This window comes from Choloepus didactylus, chromosome 13, assembly GCF_015220235.1.
Source record: "Choloepus didactylus isolate mChoDid1 chromosome 13, mChoDid1.pri, whole genome shotgun sequence".
Classification (NCBI taxonomy): Eukaryota; Metazoa; Chordata; class Mammalia; order Pilosa; family Megalonychidae; genus Choloepus; species Choloepus didactylus.
In genome coordinates, this window is record NC_051319.1 from 52,999,579 (window position 1) to 53,018,835 (window position 19,257).

At 41.5% G+C, this 19,257-nt stretch overlaps 1 protein-coding gene across 4 annotated transcripts in view; it reads right to left on the reverse strand.

The window, feature by feature from the left end:
• MCC (MCC regulator of WNT signaling pathway) overlaps nucleotides 1–19,257 on the reverse strand; it is a 621,876-nt gene that overhangs the window by 197,026 nt on the left and 405,593 nt on the right. The gene's annotated exons all lie outside the window — the stretch shown is intronic.

A 19,257-nucleotide genomic window follows, 5' to 3' on the forward strand; every position in this document is an offset into this window, starting at 1 on the left:
ACCCAGCAGGGACTCTGAACTCTCTGTGGCCCCATCTGCTCCTTATTGCTGTTGATTTAAAAGGTTAGGGCACTGCTCTCATAGACAGAATGCAGGTTGCTTACATTTCTGAGAGAGGGGCTGTGATTCAGATGAGACAAAGGTCTGAAATTTAAGCTGGGTGAGAGTGTATGAAAGGAAGAGATTGAGAGATTTTTCCTTTTTAATAAGCCTCTCTAAATTTCAACTTTTTCCACATATATGACATTTCAAATCAACCTTTTCTCCCTTTAGGTACCATGTCTGAGAAATCTGTCAGGCTACTCTTTAAAATATTCTTTCCTTTCTTATCTCAGAAGAAAGAGGAGTGTAGAATTGGTGTTATGACCCCTGACTGAAACATAATCGCAGTCAGCCACTACTCCCAGGCATCTTCCTCCACAGGAGGAGCCTGGTTAATGCAAGGGCTTTGGTACCAAAACAGCCCACTGGGCGACACTGTGTCATCTGCCCCACGTGATGACACAACCTCAGCTGCGTTAATAGGAATACGGTGTCCAGCCCAGGGAGGGGCCGGAGCCTGACCATATCCAGAGCTGGTCAGACGTCTAGACTAGTGTGCAGATCCCAAAACCATATCATATGAGCACCACGGGGAAACTGGAACCAGTCCTGAGGAATGGGAACTATATGGAGGGAAACCATGACTAGTGAGGAACATTTCTCAGAATTCTCTGTATTCTGTCTGGAAAAAGGGATAAGGTAGGGGGGAGGAGGATAAACAAACAATATCTATTGGATAAAGAACCAATATCTATTTAGCTCCTTCCACATGCCTGTCATTTTCCTTCCTTCTTTTCTACCCCACCCCCATCTTCACAATTCCCAATTCTATTTTTCAATTGTGCAAACATAAGCCTATGGAGGTTAGAGTGACTATCCAAAGCTATCCAATGTCACAAAGCTGGTAACTAAAATGGATGTCAAAACCCATTTCAACCCCCCCTCTAAAACTCATTAAAGGACAGCTGGCACTCAATTTTTAGAGTAATCTTCCAAAGAACTATAGTCTCCTAACATTAGGGTTTTCTCTTATAAGATTGTTTTTTCCACTTATTACTACCATGTATTTTTTGAGATGGATTTGGTTAATATTAATACTTTTGCAGAACATAATGGGATAATCCAGGTTCTTAATCCAAAACTCTGTATCTATTTAAGACTATCTATAAAAACTACAACATTAGCTCCTAATTCTCTGCAACCCACCCACCCCGCAACTTAATTGATTTATCTTAGCTGCTGGGCATAAGTTAATCTTTTTGTTTGGACTGGTTAGAAGCAAGCTTGAAAAAGAATTAGACCAACTTGTAAAACTCTATTTTGCTGATTTGTGGAAGTGCAGCACATGGTTTTCCTCGTCAACAGTTTAGTTTCTATAATCCCATAGGAACAGAGGTCAACAAGGCTAACTTATATTAAAAATATCAAAAGAAGAGATGGGCAAATATATGTCAAGTGAATAAGCCTGAAACTTCAGTACACACAAATCCTGTTTAAAATCTTCAGATTCTACTAACAGATAGTTGTATACTAGATGGCTGACAGCTTCAACTTCACCTCTGCAAGTCAAGAATTATACACTGACATAGACAGGCAATCTCCTCTTTATTTAACAGACAGACTTCTGAGAAAAAGAAAGGAAAAGCAATTTTGAGAACCTCTATCTGTCTCCCTAACTCATATCTTACTTCTTCCACCTTTTAACTGAAAGGAGTGCAAAGGCCCCAGGAGGAGCCCAGTGGAAAGATCTTATGGTAATGCACATTGTAGCTATTACATTAACATTGGTCTAAAAATATGAAATAAACATTAGGCCGAGGAGGGCTGTATGATTTTTATGAGGAGAGGGGGTGCAAAAGGGGTTGAACTCATGCAAGGTGGGATCCTGACTATAGAGGGTGCTCCAGATCAGGTTCAAATCCTCCAGGAAATAAGGGTCAGGAAGGGTTGCTGTATGAATGGGAACAGAGTTACTCTATGCAGTCAACTCTACTCACAAGTAGACATCCTAGAAAGAGTTTCTCTATGAACCTGAAAACAGTAAAGAAAAACAAATGGTTCTGACCAGCTCAAGGAGTCACCCAGGTCCCTGTGCTCGCATTAGTCAACTCATAAGAAGGCATGTTGGGACCACACACAGGGATTATCTTGTTTGAAATTCTAAAATTTCTAGTTACGTGCTTTCCTAATCCATAGGAGACGAGAAACAGCAAATTAAAAGGCCAGAGACAGCCACACAGATATCAACAAGAATTGGCAGCTCACAGAGAAGTAAGAAATAGAATAATTATTTTAAAAAGAAAACATGTTTAAAAACTCAGTCTAGGATCACAGCTCTACAAACCTCGGTTGCTCTTGAGTCATTAACATTCACAAACATGGTAAGATGATTTATTACAACTGTAGGAGAGAAATATGGCTTGGTAGCAGAACATATAAAAGAGATTTAGGAATTCCAGTTCACACCAAGTTCATTGTATATTAAGCCTTTGTGGCTACCAAGAAGCTACGCGGTCTTAGGATGCTGTAGGAGAAGGTCTAGGAGTAGTGTAAAGAATGTGGTAACTCCTTCTTGACACTGGCTAGATTAGTTCATTTCTGAACTCCTTGTTTTGAAAAAGAAGAACAAATAAATGTCTGTGTATCCAGAAGAGAGCCACCACCAGGACCCTGCGGGGATTTATAAATGGGTAATGAGAGAGTTTGTTGTTTGGGGTTTTTATTTTATTTTTTTCTGTTTGCTTTTTTTAAGCAATGGGTAGGGTAGGGTACAGTAGGGTCAAGCAAGGTGATGGTATATAAACCCAAGACTGAAGCAGGGTAGGAGGCCCCTGAGGGAACTTTCAGAAAGAATCCCTGGGGTTCCCCCCGAGTTCACACACCTGGGCTGCAAAGGATCCTCTCACTGCTACTAGAGACCAAATCACCTCTGCTTGGAATCCTCTACATACATGCAAGTGTATATATATCTGTGGCTCTCCCTTGTCTTCAGCTCTGCTTCTCCAACTAGGGGAGTCCAGCATGGGGTAACAAGATGAGTGCTGGCAGCACTTGAACACACAATAAACACGGCTCAGGAGGTTATAAATTGGCAATAGAGATGCATTTTGTTTGGTTTGCACAATCTCCCTCCCGACTCCCTCATTTGAACCTGTTTTAAATATGAGTGAATTTAACGTAAAAATATGTTTCCAGATTTCTTTAAACAACCTAAATTCTGGCAGCCCAGAGGATGCATGAGGCAAAGGACAAAACGAAAACAGGCAGTAGCTTTCACTACGGATTATGAATCAATTTGGAAAGTCAACAGTTTGATTAAAAAAAGAATCATTACAACACATACCCAGCCTGTATAAGTTAGGCTTTTTGCCCCAGCAGAAGGGGTATTCATATTTTACTGGGAGAACCCACCATATACCATTTTAGTGCTAAAATATAATTTAGAGCCTAAGCTGCTTACAAGCATTCAGCAAACTCCCCAACAATCTATAAGTATTGCTTAGTCTAGTAGAAAATGTTGTCATAAAACACACTAACAAAATCAAATGTGCACCCATGGCCAAAACTGAAAAAGCAAATGGACTCTTTCCAAAAGAAGTAAGTGATCATAAATGTAAGCCACACCAGATGTGGCTGCCATATTACTGGAACCCCAGTAACAAACCAAGCTCCTTACAGTTCTGTTGCATACTCAGAGCGAAATGAGGGACAAAGACATAAAAGAGGAATAAACAGATCTGGTGAGCAGCCCTGCTCAAGCGTGATCCCATTATCATTCCAGAGATGGAAAGTAGCACCAAATAAACCAAGCCACAAATGAACCTCTCTGAGTACTGGTGTTTTGAAAAGGGGATGTAAAAGGGGCCATGCATTATTTAGAGTTATGGAGGTGGGGACCTCAGATGGGAATTGAAAGAACAGATATGGCTTATATTAGCACCAGCTTGTCGACATTACAAGCAAGCCTTGTGGTTATTTCTGGACGTCCAGGTTTCCATTATAAATTCATTTCGGCCATGACTGTATGTTGTCAAGCTTCACGAAAACACAAGCCAGCCGAAAAACTTATCTTTTCATTGTTTTAAAAACAATCACCTCCAAAAGGAGGTTAAAAAAGACTAGTTATTCTTGCATCCTCATGAAACAGGTAACCAAGAAACACAGAATCATGTGTTCTGCCACAGGATACCTTTCAATTAAATTTTTTTGTTGTTTCAAGAGACCACCACAATGACTACAAGAGTATGGCTGCAAAATTTATATTATTAAATAAACAAATCTGATTGAGAGGTTGAAGACTTTACGTTTTCATATTCATTAAGTAAGTATAATAGCAGAGAGGAGGAGGAGCAAATCAAGATTGAGAGTACACATGGTTTTCAGGGGCATATGGTACGAAGATGCCAACCAACATTGGACCTGAACGTCACGTGGAAGACACTATACATGCATCATCTCATTTAATCAACAAAGCAGCCCTCCCGAGGTAGGTGCTATTGACTGTTCTCATATTACCTGTGTGAGGTAACTGAGTCTCAGAGGATAAATAATTTGCTTGAGGCCATTCAGCTGGTAGGTGACAGAGCCAGGAATCTAAAGGTCTGCCTGACTCCAAAGCCATACTTTCTTTTACTGAGGAAACTCTCTGCTCAACTAACTATAAAAATAGAGCAAAGAACATTAGAAAACAGTGTTAGGTAATGTAAATGAGAAATGGATGCTAAAGAAGGAAAAGTAAGTGTGAGAAGGGAAATCTTTCTTGTCCCATGGTACAAAGTTGAATTTTGTGCAACAAATTTTCCAGACCCAAAGCCCAGAGACAGCGTCACCTCCAAAGAACCACACGGTCTACCAAGCCCTATAAAAAAACAATCACAGTGCAAAGCATTAAATAGGATCCAGCAGGCTGAAAGAAACATCTGAACAGATTCCATAACACTTCAGACTTGCCCAACGCATCATGTTTCAAACTAGGGTTCACATTCAATGTGTACACTCTGAACCCAGTGACAGACAGCTAGTGCCCTCACTCACTCCAACACTCCTCAGAAGGGGCTGCCATCTCACACTGCCACCCGACAGCCAACTGTCCCCAGGATGAGAGGCTCTCAGTTGTTGCTCAGGCGGAGAGACTCACTGTCGACTACCCCGATTTCACAGTACAGGAAAAAGCAGCTTTGAAGGTTTTAGCCCAATTTTACACCAACACAGAAGAGAATGCTGCTTAAAGGACCAGAGGATTAAAGCAGAGATGGACCACTTTGTTCTGTTAAGAAAATATATCAGGATGGTTGTGAGGCAGGTCAATAATGAGAGTTGACCCTATTAATGAACACACTCCACACGTTTATACGGATGCAGTCTGTTCTCCTGAGAAGTCTGCCTAGAAGGATGGGCAGTCGCCCTCACTGCCACCACTCAAACATCAGCAATCTCACTCTAACTGCTACACCAGCTTCTCAATTAATAAAGAGTACTTTCTGTATTCGTTATCTACCTCAGTCAGATTCAATGCCGACTGCACTTTATTTTTTAAAAATCCACTTTGCTCTTAAAAGATAAAGACTTATGGCTACCAAGAGAAGGCAGCAAGAATGTGCAGCAATCTTGACAAGAAATTTCAAATGAAGAGCTCCCCAAATGTTGTCTGTGTTTTCCCCCTTTAACCTGAATACATTTTTAGCACGCAGAACAATGCAGAACAGTACCATATACTGGCCACGTCAATTTAATAACTGTTAACTTTTAGTCATATTTACTCCCAGATTTTTTTTAAAGGAAATAGAATGTTACCACTATACTTGAAGCCCCTTTTGCACCCATCCGTGATCCCATCCTTGATAGTAAAGTTGGACTTCAGTGAAATGGTTGTCCAACTTAACTATCCATAAACGTATAAAATTGTTTATCTTTCTTTAAATTTTGTATCTAATGACCTCCCAAACATATCCTTCTTCATCTTTTTCTTCCCACCCGATCACCACTCTAAGATTGTCCATGCTGAACTGTGGCATCATCTTATTATGAAAAACCAGTCAGCAATCTTAACGAAGTGTTAATTTTCACTGCTGTACAGTCTTCCACCGTATGATGACTGCACACTTCACCACTTTTCCTACTGCTGAACATCTAGGCTGCCCTTAATCTTTTACTATTATAAACAATGATGTGATGAAGAACTCTCTATCCGCCTCTCAGTGCTCATGAAGGAATGTCTCTCAGGCACACCAGGAGTAGAATAATCTTTGGCTGTCTTCAGTTTTCTAGAAAATTCAAAATGGTGGTACCAATTTACACTCCCACCAGTTTGGGATTGCTCCTCATCCTAATACAAGTCATATGGTTAGAGGTTTTGTTTTTTTTTTGTTGTTGAGGATTTTTCCATCTATATTCATTAGGGAGATTGGCCGGTAGTTTTCCTTTTTTGTAGCATCTTTGCCTGGTTTTGGTATTAGATTGATGTTAGCTTCATAAAATGAGTTAGGTAGTGTTCCATTTTTTTCAATGTTTTGAAAGAGTTTGAGTAAGATTGGTGTCAGTTCTTTCTGGAAAGTTTGGTAGAATTCCCCTGTGAAGCCATCTGGCCCTGGGCATTTATTTGTGGGAAGATTTTTGATGACTGATTGGATCTCTTTGCTTGTGATGGGTTGGTTGAGGTCTTCTATTTCTTCTCTGGTCAGTCTAGGTTGTTCATATGTTTCCAGGAAATTGTCCATTTCTTCTACATTATCCAGTTTGTTGCCATACAGTTGTTTATAATATCCTCTTATAATTTTTTTAATTTCTTCAGGATCTGCAGTTATGTCACCTTTTTCATTCATTATTTTGTTTATATGGGTCTTCTCTCTTTTTGATTTTGTCAGTCTAGCTAGGGGCTTGTCAATCTTGTTGATCTTCTCAAAGAACCAACTTTTGGTGATATTTATCCTCTCTATTGTTTTTTTGTTCTCTATGTCATTTATTTCTGCTTTAATCCTTGTTATTTCTTTTCTTCTACTTGGTTTAGGATTGGTTTGCTGTTCATTTTCTAGCTTCTTCAGTTGATCCATTAGTTCTTTGATTTTGGCTCTTTCTTCCTTTTTAATATATGCGTTTAGTGCTATAAATTTCCCCCTTAGCACTGCTTTTGCTGCATCCCATAGGTTTTGTTATGTTGTATTCTCATTTTCATTCGTCTCTATATATTTAGCAATTTCTCTTGCTATTTCTTCTTTAACCCACTGATTGTTTAGGAGTGTGTTGTTTAACCTCCAGGTATTTGTGAATTTTCTAAGTCTCTGATGGTTATTGACTTCTAGTTGTATTCCATTGTGGTCAGAGAATGTGCTTTGAATAATTTCAATCTTTTTAAATGTATTGAGGCTTGTTTTATGTCCGAGCATATGATCTATTCTGGAGAAAGTTCCATGAGCACTAGAAAAGTATGTGTATCCTGGTGATTTGGGATGTAATGTCCTGTATATGTCTGTTAAATCTAATTCATTTATCAGATTGTTTAGGTTTTCAATTTCCTTATTGGTCTTCTGTCTGGTTGATCTATCTATAGGAGAGAGTGATGTGTTGAAGTCTCCCACAATTATTGTGGAAACATCAATTGCTTCCTTTAGTTTTGCCAGTGTTTCTCTCATGTATTTTGTGGCACCTTGATTGGGTGCATAGACATTTACGATTGTTATTTCTTCTTGCTGAATTGCCCCTTTTATTAGTATGTAGTGGCCTTCTTTGTCTCTCAAAACATCCCTGCATTTGAAGTCTATTTTATCTGAGATTAATATTGCTACACCTGCTTTCTTTTGGCTGTAGCTTGCATGAAATATTTTTTTCCATCCTTTCACTTTCAGTTTCTTTGTGTCCCTGTGTCTAAGATGAGTCTCTTGTATGCAACATATTGATGGTTCATTTTTTTTGATCCATTCTGCGAATCTATATCTTTTAATTGGGGAGTTTAATCCATTTACATTCAACGTTAAAACCGTAAAGGCATTTCTTGAATCGGCCATCTTATCCTTTGGTTTATGTTTGCCATATTTTTCCCTCTCTCTATTAATATCCTTTATTGTACCCATACCGAATCTCTTTAGTACTGAACCTTTCTCCAAGTTTCTGTCCTGTCTTTGTTTCTCTGTCTGTAGGGCTCCCTTGAGTATCTCCAGTAGGGCAGGTCTCTTGTTAGCAAATTCTCTCAGCATTTGTTTGTCTGTGAAAAATTTAAGCTCTCCCTCAAATTTGAAGGAGAGCTTTGCTGGATAAAGTATTCTTGGCTGGAAATTTTTCTCACTCAGATTTTTAAATATATCGTGCCACTGCCTTCTTGCCTCCATGGTGGCTGCTGAGTAGTCACTACTTAGTCTTATGCTGTTTCCTTTGTATGTGGTGAATTGCTTTTCTCTTGCTGCTTTCAGAACTTGCTCCTTCTCTTCTGTGTTTGACAGTGTGATCAGTATATGTCTCGGAGTGGGTTTATTTGGATTTATTCTATTTGGGGTTCGCTGAGCATTTATGATTTGTGTATTTATGTTGTTTAGAAGATTTGGGAAGTTTTCCCCAACAATTTCTTTGAATACTCTTCCTAGACCTTTACCCTTTTCTTCCCCTTCTGGGACACCAATGAGTCTTATATTTGGACGTTTCATATTATCTATCATATCCCTGAGGTCCATTTCGATTTTTTCAATTTTTTTCCCCATTCTTTCTTTTATGCTTTCATTTTCCATTCTGTCATCTTCCAGGTCACTGATTCGTTGTTCAACTTCCTCTAGTCTTGTACTATGAGTGTCCAGAATCTTTTTAATTTGGTCAACAGTTTCTTTAATTTCCATAAGATCATCCATTTTTTTATTTAGTCTTGCAATGTCTTCTTTATGCTCTTCTAGAGTCTTCTTGATTTCCTTCATATCCCGTACTATGGTCTCATTGTTCATCTTTAGTTCTTTGAGTAGCTGCTCTAGATGCTGTGTCTCTTCTGGTCTTTTGATTTGGGTGCTTGGGCTTGGGTTATCCATATCGTCTGGTTTTTTCATATGCTTTATAATTTTCTGTTGTTTTTGGCCTCGTGGCATTTGCTGAACTTGATAGGGTTCTTTTAGGGTTTGTAGACCTATTGGAGTCCTTATCTCTAATTGATCAGATCTACAGCTTCGTGGAGTACACTTTCTCTAACTAACCAGCAGGTGGCGTCCATGAGCCACCTGTTCTCCACAAGCCAGTTCTCCCCTGCTTAGCCTTTTTGGTGAGTGGGGGAGTGAGTCTTGTGGGGCCCAACTGGTGTACCAAGCTTGCGTGTGTAGTTGGTGTTGCCTGCCCTGTATGTGGGGCGTGTTTCTGGGCAGTCGGGGAGGGGGGGTGGCCCTAACAATCAAATCTCCCTGATGATCCTAGAGTTTTAAAGCTGCTGCAATAGTCTAATCCTTCAGTTCAGTCCTACCACAGTTTATCTCTGCCACTGACCCACAAGTCTTTGGTATTGGCGTATGGCTCCTGAGACTTGCAAGTGGGCCCCTCTTCCAGGCTGTGCACCCCGGGTCCTCTGTTGAGGGATGACTGTGCTATGTCACAGGTGCGTGCCGTCCCCCCAGGGCAGTTCTGGGCTGCTGGGCTGTGTAGGGAGGCTCCCAGTCTGCTCAAATGATGGCTGAATGGGGCTTTGTTAATTCACACTGCTCCACCTTCCCAGCTCTGGGACAATCAGCTGAGGTTGCAGGGAAGGCTAATGTCCACGCCCAGTTTTGTGGTGTGTGCCTGTTATTTGAAGCACTTCCGTCACACTGGGTTGTCTGGGGCAGCTCTGGGCTATGGGGCTGGCGATGGGCAGGAGTGTTTCCTGTCCACCAGGATGGTGGCTGTGAGCGGACACCCCCCTTTTCTTGGGAAGTTGTGGTGTTTAGTGAGTTTTCTCAGCCACTGGATTATTGCCTTGGTCTCAGAGCTCTCTTAGTTCTGCTCTTGACTTGATGTGCCCAAATTGCAATTCTTTGAAGTTTTCTGTATTGGGCTTCTTAGAGTAATTGTTTTAGAAAAAGAAAAAAGGATTTAAAAAAAAAAAAAAAGGGCCCTCCTCAGAGATCTAATGGGTTATTGAAATGCTAATAGACAAAGCAACCAGGGCCATTAAGGAAAGGTCCACAGGGCAGAGAGATCAGCTTTTCTTCGGGATTTGCATATGCGCCTCAAGGCCTGAGCTCCGCCCTTCCCCTTTCTGTGTTCACCAGAACTCCAAAAATCCTCTGCTTTTATTTTGGAGTTTTTCGTGTTATTTTTTTTTTTCTATGCTTGTCTCCTCTCTGCTGGGCTGGCAGCTCTCAGATTCTCTGGTGTCTAGTCTCAGTCTATCTATGGTTGGAGTATGGATCAGTAGAATGAGTTTCTGAGAAGGGCTGCCACTGCAGTTCTCCCTTCTCCTTCCCGGAGCTGGCAGCCCCTCCTCCCACGGGACTGAGCCTGGCAGGGAGAGGCGCGGGTCCCCTGGCCGCAAAAACTTACAGATTTCGCTGATCTCAGCAATTCGACATTTTCATGAGTGTTGTATGAAGTATGCCCAAAGACAGATTGCTCTGTGGTGTCCAGTCCACGCAGTTCCTGGCTTTTTACCTACTTTCCTGGAGGAGTAACTAAAACTTACAGCTCACCAGTCTGCCATCTTGCCCCGCCTCCTGTTTTTTTTTTTTAATTCAGTTTTATTGAAACATATTCACATACCATACAGTCATCCATGGTATACAATCAACTGGTCACAGTACTATCATATAGTTACGCATTCATCACCACAATCTATTTCTGAACATTTTCCTTACATCAGAAAGAATCAGAATAAGAATAACAAATAAAAGTGAAAAAAGAACACCCAAACCATCCCCCCCATCCCACCCTATTTGTCATTTAGTTTTTATCCCCATTTTTCTACCCATCCATCCATACACTAGATAAAGGGAGTGTGATCCACAAGGTTTTCACAATCACACTGTCACCCCTTGTAATCTACATTAGTATATAATTATTATATAATTATATTATATAATATTTATATATATTATATAATTATTATATAATCATCTTCAGGAGTCCAGACTACTGGGTTGGAGTTTCGTAGTTTCAGGTGTTTACTTCTAGCTATTCCAATACATTAAAACCTAAGAGGTGTTATCTATATAGTGCATAAGAATGTCCACCAGAGTGACCTCTCGACTCCATTTGAAATCTCTCAGCCACTGAAACTATTTTGTTTCATTTCGCATCCCCCTTTTGGTCAAGAAGATATTCTCAATCCCATGATGCTGGGTCCAGATTCATCCCCGGGAGTCATATCCTGCATTGCCAGGGAGATTTACACCCCTGGGAGTCGGGTCCCACGTAGGGGGGAGGACAGTAAGTTCACATACTGTTCGAGTTTAATTCTTCATAAAACAATGGGTGTGACAATCTTCCTTTAGTACTTCTGCTCACTTTTCAAGGAGGAATGTGAGCTTTTCAGTCTGCTTTGAATCCTGCCTCTGCATCTGTTGTTCATATAATCTTGGTAAAGTTCCTTGGCTTCACTAAACTTCAGGGTTTTCATACATAAAATGCTGGGTATAAAAACAGTATCTTCCTCAGAGCTATTGTTATGATTAAATAAAATAATATACTTAGAGCAAAATAATATTCTTAAAGCACCAGAACAATGTCTGGCATTAACAAGGGATCAATAAATGTTCAGTTGCTTTCATCATCATCGTCATCAAAAAAGCAGTTTCAAAATAAAAACCTGCCCATTAGATGTCAGCCTATTTTACAGGTAGGGAAATTGAGTCTGAGAAGAACAGGACAGACCACCCAGGATCACTCTGACGTGCCAAGGGCAGAGCAAGGACTCAGGTGACTCCAAGCCCCGCAGTCTGTCATCACTATGCTGCACCACCTTAAGTGTCTCTTTAGAGTAATGCCACAATCAGAGAGTAAATCAAAGTGAATGCAAATTGCTTGAGCAAATAGGAGGCTCCACATGCTCACAGTATAGAGTGACCAGGGGCTGGTAGGATCGTCATTCTAAGCTGTGAAAAAGGAAGCACTTTGTTTTCAAAGACAAGGTTGAATGCTACCAAATTAATTTTAAAAGGTAATTTCTTACTTTTCACTGGGCACAATCTTAACTAAATAGCCACCCTTTCGAGGCAGCCCTGTAACCATCACCACCACCACCACCACCACCACACTGTATAATATTCCTCTGGAGGTGACCCGCTGTGGGTTATCAATAGAGACCTGTGGGTTATCAATAAAGACCAAGTTCTACCGATACACTGGCCTGAGGGTCCAGTCATGCCCGTGACAGCCTCAATCCCAGCCTAACCACCTGCAGCTCACCACCCCTCTACTCGGATCTTCAGTTAGCAGCTGATCAGGTGTTAAAGTGCCTATAAGGCCCCAATATTTCCTGCCCAGACAGCTCCTGTAACATCTTGGTCAAATAGTTGCTGTAAAGTGAACTAATGACACAGCTTACAGGTCAGGTGGCAAAATGTGAGAGAACAAATAGTCTGGCTCTCCTTAGCAAAGCTGCTCTAATTCATGATGGCTTTATAAGCCATTTGGTCTCCATATCCATATGGACCTAAACGGACTACAGAGAAGGATGATAAAAACAAATAGAGGTGGCAGATAATTATGTTTCCTAAATCCAGGCCCTTTAGCCTATCAGCAAGGACAACAACACATGGAAAAGGAAGGGCTATAAGAATTCTCCAATGCTAGAAAACTTTAAATGATGCATTCCATAGGACAAGAATGAGCTTGGAACAAAGAGGAGAAATGGTTCTAGATTAAAACCAAGAAAAGCCCCAAATCCAGGGAGGAAAATTTTTCCTGAATCACAGCTAAAGGGTGTTGATTTAGCATAATAATGTAGATCACGTTGGTATTAGCTATCTCTTCTGCTCATAAAACTAAACAAACACACAAAACAACAAAATGTATAGAGTATGGTGGGGTGAACAGCAGGCAAACTTTATATCATATTCACGAGGAGCTGGTACAACAATGACAGAAATATCTCTGTGGTTTGAGATTTACCACATCTAGAGATGCAAAGAGGCTATGCCAAGGAACCCAGGGCAGGAGTGAGAGCAAGTTTGTGAAAACACCCATCTAGGGGACTGCTTCATTCTGAGAGGCAAAGAAAAAAAAATGTCCCTCAAAAATTAGAATGGAAGCTTCTCTTGAAAATGAAACCCAATATCATATCCATCTTTAGGGCCAAGTGAAAGAACTTTGAAGTGGGAAAGGGAGAAGAGGGGGAGGACAGGCAGGATCCTGTTGGGTGGATCTCAGCAAAGGCCTGTAGGGCCCATTCTCTCGAGATTATATGAATAAGGGTTTTCAAGGAGCAGAAATAATTGAATGCAAAAATTACAAACACTCCTTTTGATATTATCCATTACTACACATTTAATTTTCCAAATGTCACTGGACAGAAGATGGAAGGCTGTTTACCTGTCCTTGCTCCTGATTTCTTCCCCTTCAGTCATGACAAATGTCCCAGGATGGAAGGGTAGTCTGTCCCTATGAGCTTCACAGCCGTTCTTGAGACCCTGCTGACATCTCAGGTTTTGAGAATTCTTCACAAGAATTTACCCCATTTCCAATCTGCTGAGCTTCCCAGTCAGCTGTCTAAACCTCTCATTCACGTCAGCTCTGGACTTTGCTTCTGCCATTTGCTTCTCTCTTTCTCTTCAACAAGGGCTCCCCTTGTTTTCCCATCTTTCTCTCTCCGACCCTGGCTGTGCAGAAGCATGGGTGGTCCTGGTGGGATAGAGTTCTCCGGACCACGCTGTGAGGAAATGGGGCCTGAAGCCCATCCTGCCACGACAGCCCTGGATCCGGAGAACACCCAGAAGGCCTGCATGTTGGGCCACATCCCTCCACAGCATGGAGCACAGGAAGGATGGGCAGAGGGGAGAAGATGGGGTGCGAAGGAAATGAAGATGACAACCATGGTGACTCCCTGATTTTACAGGGAAGCAGACAGAGGTCTCTGAGGCAGAGATTTCCTCCTTATTCTTGGCAGCATTTATTCTCGAGCTGCAGCTCTGTGCACATCTAGGAGAACAGAAGGAAGCAAGGTCATGGGGCTGGGGCTAGGGCTGGGCAACGTTTTTGGTTTGGCTTTTCTAAGTTTCTTTATGTGACAGTTAAACTGACACAATTCGTTATGTACAGCAACTAAAAGCAGTGATCTGCTGGTGGGCCACGAGTCCTCATCAAGGTCAAGGGCCGTGACAGCACACATTCCACATTATGTTGGGGCCCAGGGACACAGGCCTGAGTTCTCTGCCCCCACCTCCACCAAGCACCCACCTAGCCGTGAGAATCACCAAAGAGAATACCCAGAGATGTTTTGATAAGGTCAAACTACTAGATCAAGGCTGCCCATCAAAACCACCTCTGAGAAGAGTGGTCTATAAAAGACTTCCAACTCAGAAAAGTACATTCTCCGGGTGAGTTTGTCGTTAATGATGATAAACTGTGAGAGGCAAGGTGCCAGTCTTTCAAAGAATTTTTTCCCCTTCTCCTAAACATTAAATCATATAATCTCGGTAGAAAATTTGTGAATTATGACAAAAAAGCAGAAAAATATCATTTAAAACCGTAAACACTATTCATAATTCAGCACATGTCCTTTGAGTGCACTCATATGTGTGGGTTAAAAAGGGACATGTGTGGACTTTGGGGTCATGTGGACCAAAAAGAACCCTAGCTCTGACAATAACTGTGTGATGTACAGTTTAACAATGTAAGCCTTGGTTTACTTATCTGTAAAATTGAGCTCCTACCCCCTTCTCCTATGATGTGTGAGGACTAAGTGAGGTTATATGCACCAAGCACGCAGCACAGCCCTGTCACAGAAGCCCTTGCTGCAGACATCAGTATGAAAGTTTCTCATTCATTTAGGCTCAGTATTAGCATTAGTTTCCTATTGTTGCTGCAACAAATAACTACAAACTTAGTGGCTTAAAACAGCACATATTTATTAACTCACAGTTCTCAAGGCCGTAAGTCTGAAATGAATTTCACTGGGTTGAAACCGAGGTGTTGGCAGGTACATGCTCCCTCTCAAGGCCTCAGGGGAGACTCCATATCCTTGCTTTTTTCTAGATTCTAGAGCCCACCTGCATTCCTTGGCTCATGGCCCCATCCTCCATCTTCAAGGGCAGCAGCACAGCATCTTCAGGTCCTTCTCTGACTCTGACTCTCTGCTTCCTTCCTCACATCTCCTTCTTCTAACTGATCCTCCTGGATCTCTCTTATGGGGACCCTTGTGATGACACTGGGCCCACTTGAGTAATCCAGGATAATTTTTCTATCTCAAGATCATTAACTTAATCACAATGTGAAGTCCCTTTTACCATGTAAGGTAACATTCACAGGTTCTGGGGATAAGGATGTGGACATTTTTGGATGTGTGTGTTATTATCTAGCCTACATGGTTTCCTTTATATTAAACTATCTGAGGATGCTAACAGAGTTTTCGCAAATATTTTCTCCAGCTGTTCTAAATTCTTTGGCAAAAAAAGTAACATATTTGTTGTCAAATCCTATTGATCTATTCTTTTGTCATTTCTCCCAATAATTTTAAGCCTATGAATTCCTTTCATACACAGTCAGTTAGTATCTGCACATACATGTGCTCGTGTATTTTAATTGTTTTGACTACAAAAAGTCTCACTGTTACAAGTTCAAACAACATAGAGAAATACGTAAAGTAAGGGTGAAATTTGTCCCCCATCTCCAGTTTTGCTCCTCACAGGAAACCATTTCATGGCTTGCAGTCCACTCTTCCAGAGTTCTAAGCTCCTCACTCACACACACATGTACATTTCCACTTATTTATGGGGCCAATTTGTACACCTAAGTTTATAGTCCAACTGGGATTTACTTTAGTGAATGGGATACACCCAGGAATTCCCACTCTAATTTGTTTCTTTCCTAAAGAATTATTAACCTAAGTGCTACTTAGGTAACAATATTTGTTATTTTTCTAAGAAAGTATTTTTTTGTGGGCTATTCCTGTTTTTTTCCACCTACCCACACCTGGGGATCACCGACCAGAGGGTCCCAACTGATGTTTATATGTACCTCTATTCACCTGGTGGCAGCTGCACAAACTGCAGAAATAGCATTAAGGTAAAATTAACCAGCCTCGAGAGGACTAATTTTGTAAGCCCAAGTCCATTAAATGACATAAAAGTCACCTTCCTATTTTTTGACTAGGGAAAACGAAAAATCGTCATATTTGACAAGTGCATGAATCTGCCTTGAATTTTTCCACCAAGAAATCCAGGAACCCAGCAGGCACATATGGTGCTATCTTATCTGTTACCCACTGGGCATCCTCAGGGTCTTACACAAACTTAGCACACCCAGGACATGCCTGAGAAACTTCTGCTGAATGAATGGGGAGTAAAAAGTCTAGCACTACCCCACAGAAGAGAAAATAAAGATGCTATTTGGAAAGCCTCCGGATGCCACATGGCAGCCGAGACATGAACACTCTGCTCACTAGGAAGATATCTGCAATCTTGAATTCCTTCACTGACAATCAATTCTAGATGAATCTCAATGCAGTATAAAAAGTAAATAATATAAACTCAGCCTAAAACTGCTATAAATCGAAGAGAGATGGAACGAGCCTGCAGCTCCCGGGGCAGGCCCCCCTCTTCTGCTTTCAGGAGCAACATCACATCCTTAGGAGCAGGAACGCTCAATTCTGAGTGAAACCAGGTCATCCCAGCTAAGAAGCATCCATACCCATTTCAGATGGGGATTGTGTCATAGGTTTTCCAACTGCAAAGTTGTCCTAAATATATCAGAGCACTTGGTTAAGGGAACGGCAGAGGAAGCCAGTTCCAAGATCACACACAGATCACATCTGGCGTGAGGACAGCTGGTGTGAGGGCTCCTGAGGGTGCCAATCCATGATTACACAGCAGCATTCTTAGCAGAAAGTACCCTGAATGGTTCATCACCATCATCCAGCCCCCAGCACAAAACCACAGATATAGTCTCCCTGCCAAGGCTCATGGAGGGAGGGGGTGGGTGTGTGTGGGTGGGTGGGTGGGGGGTGCCAGCAAATTATACCAACCAGAACTCAATGTATCTAACTTATAGAATTGGACCTGCAATTTCGTCTGGACCAGACACAAGTGACTGTCTGATTCAGTCGGACACAAGTTAGAGCACCCCCAAACACATTTTCCATCTACTTCTATGACAGGCAAGTTAAACTCCTTTCTAAGTGCCACCACACCCCTTTTAACACACTTCAAATTGCATGTGGAATTTATCACCCATCTCTAGGCTCTGGGCCTGAAATTACTGGGACTCTGCCAACCTGACACAAGACAACGGCCTGAGAAAGAAAGGGAATCCTTCCAATATCATGAAGCCCCTTACAAGAAATGGGCTTCAGAAAAGCAGGATGGAGGATGCAGGGGATATCCAGGCTAATATATCAGTAAGCTACTTCTGCCTTTGGGATGTTTGTTGATAACTGAAGAGATTTTCATTTCTAAAACTCCTTTGATCACAATATCCCCTTCTCAAACACCTTCAGCAACTTGCTGCTGCCTACAGTCCAAATGCCACTGGCCTTAAAGGCCCCCACAACCAGCCCTTCCTGTTTTTCTAGCCCTAGCTCCTATGCTCCTCCACACATGAATCAAACTGGTCAAGTCACAGCTGCCTTTTCTTGACCCTACACCGACATCTGTCACACCCTCTTCCAGGCAGCAGGCCATTTTCTACTCCAGCTATTGGAACCCTACCATCCTTAAAGAGCTAGGCCAAACTACCTCATTCATGAGACGCCCATAATCAGCTCAGGCAGAAGCAGGATGCTCTCCTTTCAATTGCTTATTTGCACCCATCCATTTGGTACATACTGTCATCCACGTACAAGAATCGCCCCTCCTACTGATGAGACATACATAAAATAGTCCTGTTTTTAATGTCCATCTCCCCCACCCTTCACCTACCACCTGGCACCAGGTTGCTGAAGTATCAGGAACCCAACTTGGTTGAATGGATGAGTAGTAGGCTCTACTTCCTGGCAATAGGTTCTCACAACACACTAAGAACAAGAGTGCAAACTCCAGTGTCCAGGAGGCCTGACAGGGGAGACAGGAGGGAAGTGAGCTAGCTGAGCAGGAGGGAGCCTGTGGTCCTTGATAAGCTGAAAAGCACCTGCCCTAGTCACCACTGGGCATCACCTTCTTGGCTCCAGCATTCATTGCCAGGTAAGAATGTGAGCCCTGCATTGTCAAATATTATAATTTGTAAGAAAATACAGAAATTTGGATTTTAAAGCGAAATATTTTGATGATTGAGTGCTTATTGCCAATGCTAACAACAACAACAACAAAAAACTGTATGAGTAAACAGAAACATATCTTTGGGTTCCAGTTACAAGATTGAGACCTGTGATCTAGAACCTCCACTGATTTTACTTAGCAATATTTATTTAGGATGCCACATAGCTTGTAATATTAAAAATAAAAGACATAACATTAACTGGGATTTATCCAGGTATTCAAGGGTGTTTCAATATAAGAAAATTCAGTGTAATTTGAATGTAATACACTACATTAACAGAATGAAGGAAAAAAACAGATGATTATCTTAATTGACGCAGAAAAGTCATTTGACAAATTTCCCCCCTCCCCTCATTTTGATAAAAAGACTCAGTAACCAGAAATTGAAGGAAAATTCCTGAACATGATGAAGGGCATATATAAAAAGTCCATAGCTAACACGTACTTAACGGTGAAAAACTGAAAGTTTTTCCTCTAAGATCAGGAACAAGTCAAGGATCCCCACTGTCATCACAGTTATTCAAAATTATACTGGAAGTTCTAGCTAGAGCAATTAGGCCAGAGAAAGAAAGAAAAGGCATCCAAATAGGAAAGGAAGAAGTAAAACTTCACTTACATGCAGGTAACAGGATCCTATATTTTAAAAATCCTGAAAATTCTACAACAGAGCTACTAGAGCTAATAAAGGGATTCAGCAAAGTGGCAGGGTACACGATCAATAAACAAAAATCAGCAGTGTTTCTATAAATTAGCAATGAACAATCTGAAGAGGAAATCAAGAACAAAAATTCCTAGGTACAGCCACACCTCCCCCGGTTCCCCCTCCCCACACCCCCACCCCCACCCTAGCGTACCCACAAGCCTGGCGGCTTGG